Consider the following 17,906-nt stretch of genomic DNA (forward strand, 5'->3'; position numbering starts at 1 on the left):
GAAAGCACAGTTATTCTTCCCTCTACGTAGTGCTGACCTGCACGGCTTCTGATCCTGGTGTAGCTAGATAGTTTAGGCATCTGCATTTTCCTCCCTCACCTGCTGTAATTACATCCACTGCCTATCTGTACTCACTGTTATGAATGCAAAGAGAGTAGAGGCTAAGGCTGATCTGCCCCCCTAGCGAGTGTAGCTTTAAGCAATTTGCTTTAGCAAATCAGACTTTTCACCAAGGTCTTAGAGATGGTACAAGGGGCAGTGGTTTTAAAGTGATAGATTTAACCTGGACATAAGGAATTTTTTACTATTACAATTGCAATTTTACAGTTGCAGTGAGACACTGGAACAGGTTGCCCAGAGGAGTTTGTGGGTGGCCCATCAATGGAAGTGTTGAAGGTCAGGTTGAATGAGGCTTTGAGCAAATTGATAGTGAAAGATGTCCTCAGGGGGAATGAACTAGATGATTTTTAAAGGTCATTTCCAAATCTCACTTTCTCAGTTTTTTCTCCTGCCATTTATTGCATTAACTCAAGTTGTAAATTACTGTGTTGTGTTTCTAAAAGTTGTGATTCAAATGAGGGGCAAATAGCTACTTCAGGTCAGACTTCTATGATACAAGATAAATTTCAGGCAATTACACTAAAATTACAGCAAGGGTGTTATAATTGAAAAGTCAAACACTTAAAAACTGTGCCAAAATTGGAGATACTTGTTCTTTTTCAAGTAGAGCTATATGACTACATTACAATGGTACTTTTAACTGTGTTTTTGAATGCTAAACACTTTTCTTTGCTCCACTGATGAGGCAAAGTTGTTAATGAATGGTAGATTAAATGCGGGATATTTTGGCTGTGGGACAAGATGGATTAAAAATGTCAGAAAGCAACAAGTGAGAAAACAAGAGAAGAGGGGCATCTCTCTATCTTCATTTCACTGGCAGACAGCAAGGGTTAAAGAGGTGTGAGGGAAGGGAAGCTGGATAAAGCTAATATTGGTTTTCCATGACTTTGTCTAAGACAACTGCGCTAACCCATCTGATTGTTCCATGTGGGTCAGAAAGGTAACAAACCTCAAACAGGAAGCCTTTTACCCCTACTGGAACAAGAGCTTCTCTCCTTCTGTTCCCATTTTTTTTAATTTTTTTTATTTTCTACTTTAGTGAAATGATTAATACATTCTGTGTTTATGCTTTTGGCTGAAGCACCTATTCCTAGAGTAGCTACGCCCTTCCAGCCTAATGATGGGCCATTAACACCCCATGGTTTGCATACCCTGCCTTAAAGGTCCTCACAGCTGGACCTCCTCAGTCCCGGCAACTGCCTCCATCCTCCCACTCAGTGCATTCAGGAGCCAAGCTCTCCACATGCCTATTCCCCTGCAAAGTCAGAAAGGGACCACTATTCAACAACCCATGGACCAGGCATGTCGCTTTAAGCTACAGCCAAAAATCTGAGTGGGAGGAACACCTGCAGCTGAACAGAAATGTGTCAGCAAAAGTGTTCAAACAACAAATTTTTATTCCCTGAGAGGGCAAACATAACCCATAAGTTGTAAGACAAAGAGGGAGAAAGTTTTGCGGGGAGTGTAAGTGAATAGGAAATAGAAAAGGGATCAGGGTAGCAAATATGCCCACCTCTCAGATATTCCTTAGTAAGATAGCTTGGTCCACTAAGGACTAAAACCCTCAAAATGACAGTGTAGCAATTCTTACACACCAGGATTGTTGAGAGGGCTAGAAAGGCCCCAGCAGATGCCCTGCTGTGCAAATCCTGCTGACATGCCTTACTTCCCTGGGCCTATTTGGAAGCATAAGGGCTGTTTCTGAGTACAGAGGATAAAGTGAGCCCCCACCTGGACTACTGTGAACCGTTCAGGTCTTCCCAACAAAAGACGGACATGGAACTGTTGGAGCAATTCCAGAGGAGGGCCATGAAGTTGATAAGGGGACTGGACCATTTTTATTCCTAAGACAAGCTAAGAAAACTGGGTCTGCTCAGATTGGAGAAGATTGCATGGAGGCCTCACAGCAACATTTCAGTATCCTAAGTGGGACTACTGGGAAGTCAGAGAGAGAATCTCTTTGTATTGGTAAGACAAAGAGTAACAGGTACAAACTGAAAGAGGGGAAATTTAACTTAGATATTTGGAAGAAATTCTTTGCTATGAGGATGGTTAGCCTCTGGAACAGGCTGCCTGGGGAGGAGATGACTGCCCCAACCCTGGCAGTGTTCCAAGCCAGGTTGGATGAGGCATTGACAGCCTGGTCTAGTGGGAGATATCCCTGCCCATGGCAGTGAGGTTTGGGACTAGAGGATCTTTAGGGGCCATTCCAACCCCTTAAGGTTCTATGACCTGATCCCATTTCAGGATTCAGCTGATGTTTCTTCTCTGGTGTCTCCTGCAGCTGGCCAACACGTAGTGGCCAGAGGAGCAGGATTTTGGAGGAAGACCAAAAGTGTCATAGAGGCTACTGTTTACACAATTACTCCAGCCCTTCCTGCTCTCAAGGAATCACCAATTCTCTCAGGCCCAGTAGCTGTTGTACAACCAGCCACAAGGATTCTACTGGGGAATCCTCCTGTGGGAGGAATGTTTGGACCTCTCCCAATGCAGGCTGACAGATGTCATGTCTTTGAAGGCTTAGGGGACCTCCTGAAGTTTCATTGGAGAAACTTCCTCTTGACACTAGGGAAAACAGTATTTTAAAACGTGATGAAGGTAAAGAGAGAATAATTAAAAGAGTGAATACAAGGACAAAAATATCAAGGTCAGGTGAAAAAAGATGGGATATTGAGGCAGCAGAAAGGTTGGATAGATGAAGTCCAGTTGCACAGTCTTGAGAGCTAGTGTACAATAGCCACATAAAGACCTGGACAAATTTTGTCATTTTATATTGTATGAGAATTGATCCAGGGTTTTAGATATCAACAGTACCAGGATATTGTGTTATTGTTTTTTTCTTTGGTACAGCCTGGAAGACTTCACAAAAATGCATTCACCTCATCAACAGTTGTGCTGCACTGGTAGGTTGGCTTCACAATCTGAACTGATACCTGGTAAGCAAAGTTAAGTGGGGTATTTGCTTTAAATGCCAGAACAGAACTCTGATTTAGATTCATACATGTTACTCCTCTGTCTGTCTACAAGGCCTGTTGATTGACCTATTTTACTACCAGTGTTTGTCTGCTTTTCCAGGTGGATGTTGCTTAGTATATTGAAACTTTTACATTTTTTAAGAGGCAAGGATGGAAGGAAACAGAACATCTTAACGGATTGGTTAATGAAAAATATCTATGCTTATATTATGTCATTATTTGAGTTGGTACTTCATTCTTTGCCTCAGTTTATTGTTTCAAAATTCAAACTAGCTGTCTTTGACTACTATATAATACTAAGCTGTGAATTTCAGATATTTATTTTAATGAAGCTATTTTTCATCAGTGCCTTTGTAAGGGTTATATGTCTGTTTGGCTTATCTCTGTAACAATCAATGAGATTGTTTCTGGTCATTTTATTTTTCATTTGATTTTGTCTTCTAAGGCGAAGTCAGTAATTCTTTTATTTTCACTGTTCAGGTGTCTGCAGTTCACATTTTCATCTGAGATAACCTTTAAAATAGTCAATATTTTTCCTTAGTAAATTTATTTTTTTTTATTCAGAATGATGAAGATTAACTACCAGATTCTCTCAATGACAATGCTGTCAGTTTTCCAATCTTCTTTAATTTTTCTATTTAACTACCCTTTAATATTTGCCAGAAAATTATGCTAATGGTTTAGAGGTTTCTTCAGCTAGTTGATGTAAGACTCTTGAACCTAAGATATCTGAGTTTGTAAATGTTTAGTTGTCACAAAGACTGTCACGTCCTCCTTTGTGTTATGCATGGCTAATTATTTGATCTATCAGTAATGCATTCAGAAGTAGCTACAGAGCTCATTTCCTTCCAACTTCCACTGAAATATCTACTGGACATTTCTGCTTTTCCTTGATCCTACTTCACTATGCCACTGTCTGAACCTAGCTATTCATTTGAAATTAATTCTCTGAATTTATTCTTTCTGGAATAATTTTAATTGCCTTATTATTTAAAATTTGTTGATTCAGTAAAACCTCATTCATTCAAGTTACTAATCTCATTACCCATTTACTTCTATTTGGTTTTTTATAGTAATTTCACTGTTCTTTTTAATTCCCTCTCCATGTATACATGCAAATACATACATGTACTATATGCTTGTTTATGTATATAGATGTAAATACAAAATTTATGTGATTGCTTTCACCAAGAAGAACTTCTTCACTCAAGTATATTTTTTTGATCCTGAGGGATCATGGCTTCTTGGGCATCCAGCAAGGTGCTCCTGAAAAATTCCCAGTTGTTTTAACACTTCTTCATTTAAATGGATTTTCCCAACTCTAAATTCAGCTCTTCCTCTCAGTTTCAAAAACCTGCAGGTTTGAAAAGATCCAGAAGGAGATATTTCAGGTTGGTGACATATCCTGTTTGCATTAAATAAATCAAACCTCATTTCATTGGGCAATTTTTCAATTTTTCAATTTTTGTAAAAGCCATTAACTGTTCCTTATTTATCATAATGAGGTCCATTATGGTGAGTAATTGATAATGGACGTTACTGAGTTACTTGATATCCCATGCAGGATTTCTGTGTTAAGAAAAAAAAAAATCCATTACTTCTACAAACTTCTGAAGTCTACACTGGCTATGTAGACTGAGAAAATGATCTCCAGGATGAAAGTCACTTTAGGTAACAGAATTTTCTTTTCTGCTTTTAACAACCAGATTTTTTGAGGGGAAGCTCCTCTACTTTTGTGAAATGTGGTGGTCCATTTAAGAGACCTTCTAGTTTGATTTTGTTTGTTTAGCTAATTAGTATTTTAACCACAAATGCTGTGGAGCCCACTCAGTCATCTATGACTTTCTAATCATATAGCAGGATATTGGATGCAAAATATCACTACCACCTTATCTGATTTTCCACTGTAGCTTTTATGGAACACATTAGACTTGAAATACAATCCTCCAAAACCCATTTGACTTACCCCATCAGGTTTCTCTATTATTAATCACATAATTTCTTTTCTCTTACATGACCATTTCCAACTACCCTTATTGACTCTCCAGGCTCCACACGATAGTACTCATATTACCTCTCAGCATACTTACTTACTTTTAGTTTTGTCATAAAAAATGATGTTTTTATTTGGCCTATGTGCTTGGATATGTATGTCTCGTTCTGTCATCATGATTCTCTCCTTTCATGTAGTTTGAGTAGATTAAGTCTTCCTGACTACTTCATCTGTCAGCCAGAGCACTGGTACATATTTTGTTGAAATTAAAGCCATAATACCATGCAATCTTTTATTTATATAGAGGTTACCCTGCTGTTTTATTGAACCAAAATCTTCTCTTACTTCACCTACCACCCCTACTATTGAACTCCATTATCTTCTGCCTGCTTTTTAATTTTACTTGAAACAAATGAGTTTAAGGTTTTTAAAGCATCAGCTGGGGTAGCTTTTTTTCTCCTTTTCTCAGCTGCCTGGCTGATTAATGTTTTTAGTGGCTGAAAATCACCTGAAATAAATAAATAATCCTGTCTTCAAAGCTTTTTAATTGCCTTTAGTGCTTCCTGTCGGATGGGAGAAATTGTACTGTTGTTTGTTGTGTATTGTGGAATACATCTTAGGCACATGCCCAAGATCTTTCTGGGGCACTTTTGTGTACTCTGGTGTGAGCCAAACATCAGCTCTCTTAATTTCCCTCTGCTAAACGAATAGATTTGTTCTCACAGGCCGTTCTTTTCTGATGCCTCACACACAGTCAGGTAGTTATTTGTACCTGGGAAACTGGGAGATCTGCTGTCATACTGACTGAGCTGATCCACCGGGGAATCCCACATATGTACAGTATATGAACTTCAGTATCGCAGATTTCTTCCCCATTTTGGTTACCAGAGTGAACCTCATATAGAGGTGAAATCATTTCTACTCAAAAGGAAGGATACAGATAATACTAGATTTGGTGTTGGTCACAGAAAATGATGACTATTCATCTTTGTTGCTATAGTAAAACCACATGTATACAGCAAAACTTATAAACATTGCTCTGCAAATTCTGATGGAACCTCTGTTGCTAACTCCTCTATTTATATTTTACAGTGTCTGTATTAGCTAGCTGTTATTGTTCAAGTCAATCCCATCCTGTGTCAAGAATTGTCAGCAAAGTTCAAACACCAGAGGAAGAGCACACACCTCAGGCAGTATGCATGAAAATCAATGCTGCGTTCCTGTAATTGTTCATGAAACTTCCAAACAGGAGGGTTTTACTGGCCCATATATCCAGCTCTTTCCTCTCACAATGATCTACTGCTCGAACTCCCCCTTTGGTCTCTCCCTGTTTGTTGCCCTGGCTGCTCTATGGCTTGGTTCTACTCCTTGTTGTGGAAGCATTTTGAAATCATTACGCCTTTGTTTTCTGAGAAGCAAGATTTATAGGGAAGGTAATATCCTTTATTAGACTGTTTGGTTCATTTGGAAAAAACGGGCATTCTTGTGGGGTCAGAGTCCCTTCATTACACTTGTTTTCTGCCTGCTTGGTTTTTCCATGTCTGAAAGCACTGCTTAGAGAAAGCAGGCCTGCTCATTTTGTTCTTTTTGGTTGCTACATTTTCTTCCAGAGTAATAGAGAGAACACATGTACTTGTGTTATTTTGTGGAGAATTGTGTTCTTTTGCGGAGACTTGTGTGCTTGTTTTTCCAAAATCCAAAATAAAAATAATAAAACCAATTTTAGGCCAGACATCTGTATTTTGGCCCTGGTGTATGGAAACCTCACTGCCTCCAGGTTTTTTGGAAAAAGTCCTGGACTGATATGATCAACTTCTCTTTCTCTTAGAGGAAAAATAAAAATCTGCTTTACCAGTTATATAAGAGGCAGAGAAAAACCCTATGGAGAATAGCAAGATATATGTATTGATTTAAAAATGACAAATAGAAACATTCCAAATATTTGCAAATTATTTCTTCTGCTGCTTACACCCCAAGTAATGGAAAAACAATCTGTATTGAGTCAGAGACTGTAGATTTTGAATGTTTTTAAGGTCTGATGCAGTCCTGAATTTCAGACCCATGCAACTTCTCAGCTATCTAGCAGAGTTTACATTAAGTTTTAACTGATTTGAATGCCAATATATTTTTGCTTGACAGCATAGCCTCTACATAGTGGGCAAAGAGTTCTTACACTCTTCTAGTAATTCCATTCTATGCTTTTCTCACTCTGCTTCTCCCTGAAATGACCGTGACCTTCGGCCAGATTTTCTTGAAGGTTATGCTAATCTTTGTTGGCAAGAGAAACAGTAGCTGGAGCATAAAAAAGTGAAAGAGAATGCCACATGAGAATGAACAGCATGCAGAGTGAGAAGTTTCTGCAATAACTGGAACTGGAGCAGCCTTGTCAGCATGCAGTCCCTGGAGCAGTAAGAGGGGATGTACACACTGGAATGTTCAAGAATGAAATCTTAATTAATATTCAGGTACTCTGAAAGGCATTTGGGATAAATCTTTTGCTAAGGCAAGTGGGTGCCCCTCAGGTACTTTCCATGAAGTTTTTTGTAGCTCACACAGCCCCTCATTTGGCCCCAAAACTAATTTCTTTCATGTTTAATGAATTGCAATTTGTGCAAATGAATTAGTTTGTCTCCCCAAGAGTTCGGTGTACAGCCTTTCACACATAAAGGGCAATTGTGTTTTTGTTCAAGGTCAAACAAACTTCCCACAATATTTTCTGGTGTGATATCAAATAAGGACATCTTAAAACATGGTCAAAATTAAACTGCCTCGTGTTAGATTTGTGCAGATCGGTATATTTAACAGCATGGAAATATTCTTACGGAGTGGAGGGAAAGGGTTAATGCCACTCTTTTTAAGGAGCTGGAATTGCTGCTGCTTCCTAGAAGATCCCAAGCGTTGCAGTTTAAGCCACTTCAGGCTCTTGAACATTGCAACATCTGTAGCATGGTTCAGGGCCAAAATGCAAACAGTTATGTCACATCTACTTTACAAGATGGAACGTGGTTTAACCAAGTTGAGGGGCAAGCATGCTGCAAGGAGGCCCCACAATATGTTTGTTTTTGTAGAACAGATGAACCCTAAATTAGTACCAGATGTCAGTACTAGGTCTGCTGTATGGGGAACACAGCAGGGAACAAGCAATTATGGTGGAGCCACTGTGAGGCCATATTTAAGGTTGCATTCTGTTTTATGTTGACAGGGAGAACTCAGTCTCTTTATATTATATTAAAACACCCTCTTGCTCCATTCAGCATTGGCCCATGTGTATATCTACTGGGGGGTGATAAAGAGCCTTCTGCTCTCAAACCAGGTTACTATCTGCCTTTGGATTGCCTAAACAGCATATGCATGTCCTATTTCTGTTTGTGCTCTGCTCTGAGATTGTGAAGAGTGGTGCGAGCTTCCTCTTTCTTGGTTTGCTTCAACTGCCTTTGGCTTCAGATGTAGCTCTGCTCTCATCACAGGCTGCAATGTTTTTGGCCTTGTGATCATTTTTCTGTCATTTTGCTTGTTAGTTTGTTCATTGGTTACTTAGCAATTTTCTTTGTTTTCCTAGGCTTTTTTTGTTGCCAAGAACTTTCCTCTTGGCAAACAGGGAAAAGAGGAGATTTTCAGTTTGAGTTAAGCCATGTGGCTTCCGATAGCCTTTTAGTTCCCTGCCTCAGGACAGTTTTGTCCCCTATCCCACATGGCTTTTTTGTGACAAGGTCTTCTTTCTTGCACTTCCCATTACATGTGTTGAGGGCATGTGTCGGGAAGTATCTTTATTGTCAGTAAAATAATTGCTTCCAGAAAGAATTCTTTATTCTGGAGATTCTGCTAACTCCAGGTCTGTTACTTACTCATATAAAAGAAAAGATCTTCAATATCATCTCTTGAACTTAATTGGGAATCTCTGAGGATTTCTTCAGACACCAGCAGGGCAATTCAGAGGACAAGGACTCCATGTTTGGAAGGTCTTTTTTTCTCATTAATGTCTGAGTAGTTTTCCTTTGGTGCAATAGAGTGCATAGGGAGTTCAAGGAAGAAAATTTAATCCAAAGTCTTCAAATAAATGTCTCTTGTTTCTTCCTTGCTTTTTAACTTCCATTATTTAGTGATCCCACAGGCTCCAGCTGTAGAAGTATACTGTAAAGAGCTGTGATTTAGAATTTGGCTACCAATCTCTTACAAGGCAGAGTGTCTAGCTGATAGCACACACCTTGGCACAGCTTGCATGACAACCTGCATCCTCCAAAGTAGCACTCACTCATGGCTGAGGTAATAGTAAAGGCCAGGGGGTGTTTGTAGAAAACAATATGGATTAAACAACTTGATTTGGGGTAGCTGTAGTGCATGGCTATGAGGGCACAAGTTTGCTCTCAAGAGCATGCTATTCCTTCTAAAGAACAGAAAATAGACCCTAGGATGTTTTATTTGCTTGGTCCTGAAGAGGTTCAGATATATGTTTCTAAGAATAATTCAGTGCTGAGCTCCTGTGATGATACAAAATCATCAAGAACAGTAGGAAATTTTTGGTGTTCATCTACAGAAGTAAAAATTGTATCTTCTGAGAGCTGTTGATCTGACTGTATAGACCCTTTTGCTCACTCCATGACATCACAGACACCTATTGCCATTCAAGAGAGATTTCTACACAGTTTTTTCCCACTGAAAATTACTCTTCTAGTAACACATACTCCTTTTACAGGATCAGAAAAACTCTTTCTTTTGATAGAAACGATTTTTATTTCTCTCTTCACTGTTCTCACCATAACCAGATACTTTTAGGCTGCTGTCCCTACACACTGTGTGTGTTCATTAGCACTGGGACCTCCCTTACTACCATTTAGCCTCCTGGTTTATGACTTCTCCTTGAGCACACTCCTTAAGTGAAAAACAAATCTCATGGGATTCACAACCACATAATTAAATCTGAATCCTCAGCCCCTCAGAACAGATAAAAGGTGCTTTTCTCATTTGAGAGTCTCAGAAGAAAGAAACTCATCATCAGTCTCCTGGAGTCAGAGTCTACTCTTACAGACACCTACAGATTTTATTAGCCTAATCTTTTTCACAATCAGGCAAACTCAGTGGTACCTGTCGGGGGTCTGGGTTGTGAGCACAACCTTGCAACCTGTTATCCATTTCTTCAAATGGTTCAAATGAACCTGGAGTTTATTTGAAGATAAAAGTGCCACCTAATGAACTACAGCACCCTGAATCTACTAGCTGCATCTCCTCTAGATGAGTCTCTAGTCTCTCCTGATACTTAGGAAATTATTTAAAGTTGTTCCAAAAAGTCATAAGGTGGTCCAGGATTTTGTGATCATAGTGGAGGGGTGAAAGGTTGTATTCCCTTTTAGACTCAGTCTGGTTTTTACAATCAAATGTTTTTACAATCAAAAGTCTGTGAAGATTTACACCTCTTTAATCCATGAATAAAACCTAAGTGGGCTGAAGATGTTCAAAAAATTGAATGATTGGCTCAAAAAATTAACTCTGTGAATTGATTCAAAATTTTCTTTAGTATGTTACTGCATACTTCAAAACTGAATACTTTCCAGTCCCCTCGGCCTTAACATCTCAAAAAGTAAAAAGTATGTATGGAATGAAAGTTTTATAGATTTACTGGAGTTAAAGCATATTTTTTCTGTCTGTTAATCAACCAAGTTTTATTTTTTCAGTGGCAACTTTACTTATATTAAAGTAAACTAATGATAAAAACATTCTGCTCAAATTCTGTCCTTTATTTTAAGGGACCAAAACCCAGTAATACATTACTTTATTTGATATGCTATTTATAGGGATAAAACCCATATTTTGCCTGGTTGGAGAAAAAAAGCAGTAAAGGAGTTCTTAAGTTATGCAAAAAAATACATTGGTTGTTGAACATTACAATAATTTTAATGTTTAGGTGAGGCAATTCTAACTATATGCCAGCAGGCAAATCACCACAATTGTGGGGAAAAAGTACTGATGAATTTTGAGGAAGGCAGCCCTGAAGAATCCAAATTTGCCATGCTATTGGGGAGATATGCTGCTGTCTGTGGAAAAAAGCTGCTAATGGCTTTGCCTTTCCATGTTTCTTTGCTCTGTTTTGTGTTAAATGTGTTAGCCAAGTAACTGGTAGCACCCTTACATGTGGTATTGTGGGACATCAGTCTGAGGGGGCTATGGAAAAAGATGATGCCTCAGAAGAGGAACAGGTTCACCTTTAACATAAGAGATGCAATTTTCTGTGAAAATTCTGCAGATTTTCAGTGAATGAATCATCTCACCCGTGACTATTCTGAAAATAAGACATCTCCGTCAAGATTTGAAGGATCAAGTTCTGGATCCCCATTTTTCTAAGGGTTCTTTTGGCATACAAAGAAGGTGGAGAAATGTTTGTTTCCTCCTGCATGTAATCATGCCGAGCATGCCAGAGCCCAGACTGCATTAGAGGTATTGTGCAAGGAGCTTGCTAAATGCAGACTTCATGGAATACTGGTTGTTAGGTTAAAGGAAGGCTTTTTCAGGGTAAGAGAAAAACGCTCATAACGCCAATGCTGGTGAAATCTACTGTGTGGCTCGCCCTGAGCAAGTGCTTCCCAGCCAAGGGATCGAAGAATGCGATTTCTGATACTTCTACTAATTAAATGAGGGGTAAGATGTTCAAAATGTTGATGTCTTGGATGATATTCAGTTGATAACCATGCAGATGAATGAGATTAGGGAACAGGGGAGATACAGCCTTGCATGATGTTCTTTTTGAAACTCATAGCACAATACATTGTAAGAAAAAAGTTCTGGAGCTCTTAGAGGTTTAGAGCTCACATAACACCTAACAGTTCACCTAACTTTTGACTTGTCTCTGAGTGAGATAAGAGGATACTTCCAAAATAGGTTGCTGTCAGTGTCTCAGATATTTTTTGCTTTGGTTACTGTAATCTTCTGTCTGGCCCCATGGTTCCTCTGCTCTCTCCCTCACATCTGTCCTAAATGTTTCTGCTAAAGTCATACTCGTTTCCTCCCACACATTAGCACTCCATTGGTTTCCTGTCACTTGCCATGTCAAATTCAAGCTACTCATCTTTACCTACAACACCCTTATTGTGTGCTCCTGCCTATATATTGTTTCATTTCCTCTGACTCCCCCTCCCACATCTCTGATCTAGAAATTACCTCAGTTCACAGGATTTGTGGTCCACAAACAAAAAAACTGAAGTGAAACTGGTTTTCATCAATATTGATTGATTAAAATCATATTGATTTTAATCAGCTGGTTTTTGTAGCAAGCCATACACTCCTAATAGAATTATATTGACCTAATGTATTTTTAGGTCAATAGAATCAAACCAGGACAGCTTTATTTGGGGGTATTCCTCTTATTATTGTATAAGCTTATGATACATGCATTAGTTTGCATTGGCATACAGAAACTAAACTGATAGAACCGTTTTGAGAGCCAATATGAGTGTTGACAAGAAAACAATCTTCTTCCATTTTACACTTCTAAGATTTGAAAAGAATAAATAAATATCTTATCCTCCAACTGAAACAAACCTCTCAGAGCATTACTAGAAATAAGGAAGACCTGCACCATTGACATAACAGCAGGGCATGAAACTGTCAATGAAACAGAAAAAAGTTGATCCTCGGTGTTTCCTGGTTTCTCACACTTTGCCTAATTACTAAGGCTTTTATTGGTCTGTAATCTGTAGGGAAGCTGTGCCTTCCTTTCCATTATGCTCCCACCTCCTCTTCCTAATTTCCCAGCATGTCTTTTCTACTTTTTTTAGTGTCTTTGCTTATTGCCTTTTGTAGCCATGGCATAGAGGTGATGAGCATCTAGAGCAGCACTAAGACTGATATAAAGAGGAGCTTTTCATGCTACACTTTACCAGCTGTAACTGTGTACAATTTTGACCATGGATGTTCTTATGTGGCAATCTAATTACCCAATATCCCATCTGTACATACCTGTGTGGATATGAACATCTGATCCTTGGTTATGTCCTAACATGTCCTTTGCTATGCCTTCTCCTGCTGACTTCTGATCTGGGCAAACGTTACCTAGTTAGTTAGTAATTGCATCTAGTTAATTTAGTTTAACAACTAGCTTCTCAAATAACTCAAACTTGCTCATTTTCCTATCATTTTCCCATAGTGAAGTCTGATTATGTTGGGGATAGTGAGACTGGCCTTTTTCTCCTGTCTGTGCTAAAAGGAAAGGCTACAGCTACCTACATGTACACAAGGAGTTCTTCAACTTCTGGTAGCTCCCTGTTCCATTTTATGTACCTAGTCAGTCACCTAAATGTTTGTATGGAGGTTTCATGCTTAAGACTTGTTGATTCTTTCTGTTCCCCATATCAAGAAGATACATTTTTGGGAGGGTTCTTCTTGTTTTGAGAGCCCAGGGTTAAACACTAGCTCAGTCAATTTAACACTGTTTTCCTTATAAACTCCTTCAAAATGTGTCAGTACTCATGGGAAATATCCTGACTGTTGCCATGCTACAGAGCTTTGCACAGGGCAGTCCTAAGGGTTCACTTCTCTTGACATAAAGCAGAAGAATGGAGAAGCCAAGAACATAGTGCACACTGCATATGTGTTTGCATGTTTTTGTGATGGCTGTGGTGTTTTTTTGCTGAATTTGTTTGCTTTGAGACTGAAGGTGAAAACAAGTGGGATCTCTCTTTTAGTGAGGTCACAATAGGTCAAACACATCAGTGGTGTAAAAGTGGTTTGGCTTCCTGGTTCTCCTCACCTGAGCTAGCAGTGGCTGTTTATCAAGCACGTTTATTTTACTATCAGCAGAGATAAAGGAAGTTGAAGAAGGGGTGGGGGTTACACGAGAGGCCAAGGGCAGGGAGCTTTTCGTGCAGCCTCTCAAACACTTTGATTGTAGTTTGGGATTTTTCAAAGCTGCACATGTTGAGTAATATCTGCCAATAAACACAGCTCAGTGGGTGAGAAATCTGTCTGCCTCTTGCTGAGGATTAGAAGAGAAAAGACACCAAACGAGCAGTTTCTTCACATGTGGGTCATGCCCCTCACTGGGGTACTTGCCCCTGACCTAATCCTGTTCTACTTTGTCTCCCTCACTCCTTCCTGTCTTCCTTCCCCCTTCCACTCCTCTACTGCTGCACTACTGGTGGTCTGGTGCATGCTGCACAGATGTTTTCCCCATGCTATTATAAGATTATTTTTCAAGTGGCTTCTTGGAACAGATGTTCCAGTGTATGCACTCTCCTTCTCTTGGCTGAAAGTGCTCTTTGCAAAGAGCAGATTGCATTGCTGCTCTCCTTTTGATCTAAAGAGCGAGCGCAAGAAAAAATCCCCACACAAATGATGCTGGGTTTTGTTTTGGGCTGCTTGGCAATGGTGCACCTGGGTGTGTGTCTCCTGCTTCTTTTCTCCCCATCACTAGTGCTGCTTGCAGATGGTTTTTTCTGTGCCTTTCTTCCTCAGCCCATTTTTTTCCCTTTGTGATCCAATACTTTACTCCCACTGCCTTTAAATTTTCTTTCATCTAACACTCTGGTATTCGTGCTTCCAAAATCATTCTCTACCCATTGCCAGCGCCTCATCTTCATTTTTTCCTTCCCTTGGCAACTCTTGGACTGTTAGGATGGATTAGTCCCATGAGTTTGAGTACAGAACCTGTTCCCTTTTTGGTCTTTTCATTTTGAATTTATATTCATTGCTTAGTTTCTCAGTTGTCCCAGTGAATTCACCTGGTTATTGTTGCTGCTGCTTTTTCATTTTATTTCTCCTATAGGATCAAGAACATTTTCAAGAATCAAATGTTCTCATGATGTCAAAGGAGCATCTTTTCCAAGTGCCACTTAATTTAGAGATGTAACAAAGGCATGACACAAAGAGGTTGTGAAATGTACACTATGTTTTAGAACCCTGTAGCTAGACTTAACCCACTGAATCTCATCTTTTATGATTAAAAAAAATTAATTACAAAATCTTTATTTGTTCACATCCTGTCCTTTAAATAGGTAGTGTGTCAGCTTCAACTCTGTTGCCCTTAAAATTTAAACTTACATGAATTCAGTCTATAGGGACAAAAATAAATATTGCTATTTTTTTCTGAGTCAATGACAATAGTAAGTTTCTAACTTACTATTAATCAGGTTAAGTTGATTTGGGATGATTTACATCAGGAGAGAATTTAGTTTGGATATGTCTTAAAAAAAAACCTGCCAATTTTTATTCTTGCTTTAATATGGCCAACACTGTATGTACCCATTAACTCATTTTATATTGTCTTCTTATGGAAAAGTTCTTCAGAATTTAATGGGCAATGATAACCTCACCTAGGAATATAAAGGATTCTCTAACAGGAATATTATTTTCTGTTGCATTCCCAGTCTGCCCTAGATTTCTCCAGAAATGTTAATACTCCTTGTTCATTTATAGACTCACAGAGTAATTTCTCCAGAACTCAGCTGAGCTAAATTTATGAAGTAACACTCATTCCCAGGTTATATTTTTAAACTACAATTGTAACCTAGTGAACCCTTCCCTTCTGAAGATTGCTCATTGAGTTCTAGGGCATTGTATTTCAGTGTGTCTTTGTAATAAATGAATACAAAACCAAACACATACACACACACACACACACATATATATAAATATATATATATGGGCATATATGCTTTGGCTGCATTCTCCATCCATTAAACTACTCCTACCTGTGAGCTAAGCTTGTAAGAGCTGTGGTTTTGATGCACTGCTCTCAAAGTAAGAATACCTGTAGAACTGACCTATGGGTATGAATTCACCTAGAATCCAAATAATACATTTCAGATAAATGATTCTATTTCCATTCAAATTTGGGGGCAGACTGCCATGCATCCTCCTTCTCTGGAAACTTAGAAAACTGGCCTTTCAGTACTACTGCTGGTATGTTTCTCCTTCCTCTTGCGTTCTGCACTGAAGTATTAGAAAGCTGGCTGAGCCACCTCTGTAATGTTAGCATCTAAAAGGGTAGTGGAAGGGTAGAAGAAGAATATTGAGTGGTTTAGTGATGATTTTCAACAGGCTTATGAAAGAAAGATCATATGACAGAAAGCATGTGATCTCAGGAAACTGGATTATCATGCTTCAGGAAATCCAGTCCTGTTTCCTGACCTTTCTGTGTGATCGGTGTTGCAGATGACATTGCAAACATTGTCACATCCAGCATGAACCTGAAGTTTGCAGAAATAAAACACCCCAATAATCTCTTTTCAAACAAAATAAATAATTGAAAGTAGGCTGCAAAAACAGAGACATGTTGGCCATCCAGGTAATTTCTTCTGACCCAAGCAAGTCAGGTGTCATTCATAACAGATACTGCATTGCCTTCTTGTTTAGATTCTTTGTTGGCAGAAATTTCATTGGATTCCCAGCCTATTCCAGTGTTTAACTATTATTGCTGCCCATAAAGTTTTCTGAGTCTGAATGACATTTATGGTTGCCATTGTACAGGTAGCTGCAGCAGGATTTGTCCAAAAACTCACAGGTGACAGTGGGAATATCGAGGCTGTTTCAGCTGGGCTCCTTCAAGCCTCTGATTCAGCTGTAACCTGTTATCCTAAGTCCCATAGCAGCAGCCAGGGCTTGCTTTAATTTGATTTTGTTCATTTGGATTAAATAATGAAAATGAAAACTTAACACATATTTTCTCTCCTTTTTATATAACTAAATATTTCATTAATTGTGTTGAAATGAAGAACTGGGGGGTTGGTTGGTTATTTTAGTTGCTTTTTTGCCTTTTTGCAGACCTAAAAAATAAAACATGGAATTATTATTTTTAAAATGTGGAAAAATTCAGTGTCACCTAAACTAATCTCTACCTGATAATATTCTCTGTGAGGATGGTATTGTAGTTACCTTTCTGATTATCCTTCTTCAAAAGAATATGGACTGTTAAGGAGGACTTAAACTGTACATTTCCACAAGGTGGTATCACAGATGTCTCTGATGAAGATTTGCTTCCACATTGAATATCTTCCTTACTTCCAAGATGGTCCAAGGAAGAGTTGATTTTAAAACACTCTTGATCTGTGCTGGACAGAAAAATGTGAAGAACCACAACTCCTCCTGCAGTGGACATTTGCAGAAGTAAATGGCCACGAACAGCAGCAATCAAAAGCGGCACAGCCCCTGCAAAGCTTCTTAGGGATTTACTACAAATTTTTATTATAATTTGAAAAAATAACAATCTAACCTGTAGTGATTGGCAGTTATCTGGATTTGGGTGAGTTGACAGTTGTCATGATTTTATTCACAGAATCATAGAATATTTTGCATTGGAAGAGAGCTGAAAGACATCTAGCTCCAGCTCCCTCTGCCACAGAGCAACCTGGACCTGCTTGCTCAAAACCCCATCCTAATCTACCTTGAGCCCCTTTGTCATTTTAGTTTTGTTTTTATACATAGTCAAATTTTTTTGTAACATCCTCCTGTACATTTCACTTTTGGAGTCCTTTGGAGGACAAATTGTATTTCCCTGCTTCCAGATGTGACCACCCCAAAATTTCCTGTTAGAGGTATTGCTAACAGAGCTTGGGCAAAAGAAATCATGAGAAGGTGGCTTTCCAAGTGCATCCAGCCAAGTAACATCAGGACAAAGTGATAGCTCTCGGTTGCAAAAATGAAAATGTAGATCCTGAATGATTGAATCTGAACACTTCAAGAAAGATTTAACAAGGGTAAAATCCTATTTCTTCTACAATCTATTATTTAATAACCTGGGAAACCAACAAGGTAATAAATTTGAGAAAACATTATTATTCATGATAGACTGCTGTCAGTGACTTAATTTTGTGTATTCATTAACAGTTATACTC

At 38.8% G+C, this 17,906-nt stretch overlaps 1 long non-coding RNA gene across 1 annotated transcript in view; it reads left to right on the top strand.

The window, feature by feature from the left end:
* Positions 1-17,906, top strand: part of LOC111936134 (uncharacterized) — a 77,059-nt gene that overhangs the window by 214 nt on the left and 58,939 nt on the right. Inside the window, exon 2 of the long non-coding RNA XR_002868054.2 lies at positions 2,971-3,056. This is a non-coding gene — a long non-coding RNA (uncharacterized LOC111936134). The remainder of the gene's footprint in view (positions 1-2,970; positions 3,057-17,906) is intronic.

Source organism: Cyanistes caeruleus, chromosome 4 (genome assembly GCF_971803275.1).
Source record: "Cyanistes caeruleus chromosome 4, bCyaCae1.hap1.1, whole genome shotgun sequence".
NCBI classification, from domain to species: domain Eukaryota; kingdom Metazoa; phylum Chordata; class Aves; order Passeriformes; family Paridae; genus Cyanistes; species Cyanistes caeruleus.